This window comes from Diadema antillarum, unplaced genomic scaffold, assembly GCF_040938485.1.
Source record: "Diadema antillarum isolate AM-2024a unplaced genomic scaffold, OU_Dant_1.0 scf00000087, whole genome shotgun sequence".
NCBI classification, from domain to species: Eukaryota; Metazoa; Echinodermata; class Echinoidea; order Diadematoida; family Diadematidae; genus Diadema; species Diadema antillarum.
Window position 1 is genome coordinate 1379872 of NW_027270976.1, and position 5045 is coordinate 1384916.

Consider the following 5045-nt stretch of genomic DNA (forward strand, 5'->3'; position numbering starts at 1 on the left):
TACACTCCTGAAACAATTAATACTTAAAAATTTTACAACTTTTTAATGTCAAATCCGGTTGTCATGAAACCACTGTCATTCTGTTAATTTTGATTTTACTCTGTGGATTAGAGACAACTAACTTGAACATTAATGTTAAATTATGAATTTTCATCCTCTTTTATACTGGGTGATGATGTTTGAATGCTGTGCTGTAGCTGATTATGCATTCAAAGAACAAACATACCTTAATGATTATTTTTTTAAAATAGAGATGACACAAAACTACCACAAAGCCGACAGTTCACTTACATTGTATTTTATATACACATTATATAGAGCAGAAGCATTTTCCAGGGGTCATCTAAACATATCAACACAATATCATTTATTCTATGACCGGACGGAGACAAGAGCTACCAATTTAGATGTCTCAATGTCAGGCTGAAGGTTGTGTGAATTGATTACCTGTCCTATCGAACTTTGAACAGAGACTGTAAACTTTGGTCACTTGAATGAGCAATAGAATTGGTCTATCATTGTTCTGATTAGATGACTTTGTAGTCAAAAGATTCCATCACTTTGAGGAGGTCCCCATTCTCAGCTTGTAAATATCATTATCCTTGGCAAACAATAACTAAATGGATTTATTCTTATGCTTGGTAAATATATAGACAAGAAGCAATCATCGAAAATATTGGCCTGTGATATACCCAAACAGATGTACATGTAATTCGGTTAACTTCGCACATGTACGTGCACGTTTTGGGTTCCTCACACGTGTCTTAGCATGCCTTTCAACATAAACATTTTGATTCTTTTTAAAGGAGAAAAGACTCTTACGTTTCATCCTAAATGTAGCATTTTCACTCTCAGTGTATATTGAACAAAAGAGTGCAGTATTTCACAAAATCTCGAAATATTTATTCGGAGAAAATATTAGTGAATTGATAATCGTAATGAGTAAACATGCTTCCAAATTCTTTTAGTGCTTATTCGTAGTGGGTATTTTATGATTTTGATGACTGTTTTACTTTCATATAGATAGAAGGCAAGCACTGAAGTATGCTAACTTAGAAATGAGCAGAAGAAATCGGAGAACAGAGTTGCTCTTTTGATGAAATTGAAACAGGTGGGTAATCCACTGTCTAAAACGTATTATAGTGAGAGTCTTCTTTCGTGTACACAGCCTATCAATATGGAACAATACTTCTTCTTTTTTCCAATTTTTTGTTTTATTTCAATTTCATTCGCTGCTGAAGGCCCCATACATTCCGCTTAAATGTGTACACAAACGAAATGAATATACGATACAGAATATCTCCTGACGAGGAGTGCATATGAATCGGTCTATTTGAATGTTCAAATAGGCACATATTATACTAGATACTCGCATATACGCAAAAAAATATATCTATATTCTCACCATAATATCTCGTGTCAAGGAGTGCATTTGAATATTGCTACTTGAGTGTTCATGTAAACAAATGTACCAATTTTCAAATATATAAGGAATATATATCCACTCCTCGATAAGTGCATAAAAATAAACATGAATGAATCTTTTACATAAAAATCCCAAACTTCCCGTTCCGCATAACACATACAAAAATCTACCTTTCTTTATCATTAATTAATCAAATCCTCCCTTTGTATACACCTCACCATAACACACCTTGTTTTGTGCCCCCTAAGCCACTTATTCCTTAATCCTACCCTTATTCCCGACCCCCTCCCGGCCCCATTTGTGTGTGTGTGTGTGTGGTTTTTTTGTTTTTTGTTTTTGTTTTTTTGTCAATCTTTTATTTTTCTTTCTTTGTCATATAAACAGTATACAAATTAATTCATTACAAGATAACACAAATGTCATTATAACAACATAAATTCCACGTTGTCAATACTACAAAATGATGAAAAAGAAATATTTTTCATGTAAGAATTTTGTATTAAAAGAATATATAAAAAATCACCCCGTGCACCATAATACAACCACGAACTTTTTGATAAATACACACACACATACTCAAACACACACACACACACACACATACATACTCATATGCATCATTTAACGCTGTTGGAAAAAAAAAGCTGCTTAATGCCCCAATTGAATAATCATTGACTGGACTATCTGATGACGCTTTATTGTCTCTGTGCGGGGTTGCCAGGTGACCCATTAAACCTGACTTTATCCGTTACTAATTCGGATACTTGTGAAGAGAGCAAACAAAACGAGACTATTTTCTTATCACAATTGTTCGTTTTCGGCCTGTTGTTTGTTTACATAGTGTATGCCTGTCGGTGTTTTTGTTCAAAGTATACCCATGAAGATCTTCTATTCTCAACCACAGAAAGTGTACTCCGAAAAGAAGGCTTAACTTCGACACGCAGAGCTGGGTAGAGTTACTGGGATACGCGATTAGGAAAGTAGTAGCACCATGTATAAAATACTTCTTATCGTTAACTTGACTATAGTCACAGCTGCAGCCGATCCGCATTCAAGTCTATATGTTTTTTGTATAATTATACGAAAAGCAAGTTCATTGAACTGTCATACATGCCTTTGTAGCTAAAGCATGTGATTGTCTCAATCCTGTTGGTGTTGCCCCCCCCCCCTCCTCTCTCTCTTTCTTAATTCACACATACACATACACACTCATATTTATAACTATTATATTGTATGCTTGTGGAAAGGGAGAGATAGAGAAGATATTACTGGGCTTTATCTATGAATATATTACATTGGTAAACAGGAATGACACAGATATCGGTATATGTGTTGATACTTGAGAAACTAAAGATCATTTGAAGGGATTCTTAACGAAATTCTTTAGTTTTCGGCTTTTTACAGCTTTACTATAGTTTGATTTTGTAGGAGTGCATGGATTATTTTCAAGCGACACTCTTTAAGAGACTAGAAAATATGTTATGTTTTGTTTCATTTTGTTTTGTTTCCCTTTGTTTTTTGTTTTGTTTTGTTTTGTTTTGTTTTTTGTTGGGTGGTGGTGTTTCTATTCTTTTTTTTTTGTGGTCAAACTTCCATCCTATTATAACACGGGATTTCATAATGGGTTTATTTAGAGTGTTTGTATAGTAACTACCGGGTACAGGTGGTAAACGAGTCATGCGTAATCTTTTAACATCTACGTCAGAGAAGGAAGAGCAAAGTTGTTTATTTGTCTACGGTTTCGGTGCATGTTAGATGCCCTGTCGGTTACGCGCTGTAGTCATGGTGCGTGAAGAGGAAGTATCTTGTATTAATCAATATGTCAACCGAGACTGGTCGATAATTAACAAGTTTTTTGGGATGTTGGAGGAGTTTGCAATGAGATATAACAAAGTCTTTGTGACATAATTATCCCTCCTTCCTTTTCAACGCGTTGGTTGCAGTTCTGTCAAAAGCGAATCGAAATTAGATTGTTGATGAGCGTATAGACGCAGAAAATAACTGTTCCAGTGTAATTTGTTGATATGAGGACTGGAGTGCACAATATAGTCTTGGGAGATATTCATTTTGTAACAAAATCCTAATTTCAGATTACAGTGAAAATATGATAAAATTGTCTCAACGAAAAACAAAACTTTATTTGTATTTGATATTCCAAATCTTCAAAATAATGATTAACACTTGATAATGCTAAATCGTGATAGAATAGTATAATCATTTGTTCAAAAACTGTTTACCGTTGCTTCTAAATATCGTATCATAATCAGGATGGAAAGACGTTCATGTATAGTGGAGGATTCTGGTTTCTGTTGAAGGAGATTATGGAGTTCTCTTGAATCCATAGCATACTGGCATACGAAAAAGTTACTGATGTAATTCAGGACAATTCGATGATCGCAGCTGGCCATGCGAAGATATCCGAAGTGGCCCTGTTTTATCATAAGATATAATCGATTTTAAATTCTTTAACACACAGGCTGCCATAGACTCATGATAGAAATCAACTTTATAATCAATTTTAACTCTTCCATATGAGACTTGTTTAACACTCTACAATGGTTAGTTGCAATAATGCCATGGCGACAACTTGGCAATAAGAGCGATTTATACGAGCTTTATGAAAACTTTCATTATTGCTGTGGAAAGGAAATTGTTACTACTCAGACTTCTAAAAAGCCTCTTTGTGAGACGAGTCCTCACCACATCCCAAAACATACAAACATAATAATTATGACTACAGTGACTCACTTTGTCATGCTTTGTTTCTCAGCTTTCATGACAATCATTAACAGTGACTGATTGACAAATTGCCCTATATCGACGTCGATGTAGGGCAATTTGTCAATCACTTGCAATGAAAACATCTCGACGGAAGAATTTCATGAATTTGAATCATTAACAGCGCCGTTAATATGTCACCTTGTATCCAGCGCTGTTTGGGTCACTTATTCCACGTCTGCTAATTTTTGTTAATCTATTTATATTTTTTATTGTGACTTTCTTTGGAATTCCCCTTGAGTAGACAAAATTTAGATACAGAGTAACAAGCTGTGGACGTGGTCATGTATACAGAATATGTATGCTGATTTTAGTGACTTACGTATGCTGTGCTAAATATTCAATAGCAGATCTTGTGTGCCAATGTGTTTTCTATTGCATTCGGAGGAAGAATCTATGCATTGATACGCTATCCCTCCCCTTCCATCTCACTTTCTCTCACTCTGTCCTTCTCCATGGCTATGTAACTACTATTAATGGATATACATGTACATGTATAATCTTTGATAATGATTATATCTCATAATCTTCGCTTCTATTTCTCAATATGAAAGTGCTTGATATATTCGATGTCAACGGCACAGTTATTTTGTGTAAACATGGTACATTGTATTGATATTCACGATTGATGTTTTGTGTTTTTTTCTTTTTGTTTCTTTGATATTTGTGAACATTGAATATTGAATATATTATTTGAAATATCTGTACGCGAAAATAACAGCTTATAGAGTATCTATTGAAGACATACACACACGCGAATAAACACACACACACACACACACACACACACACTTTTAAGACAATGAACCCGATATTCTGTACATCTTAATGGTGTGTTTTA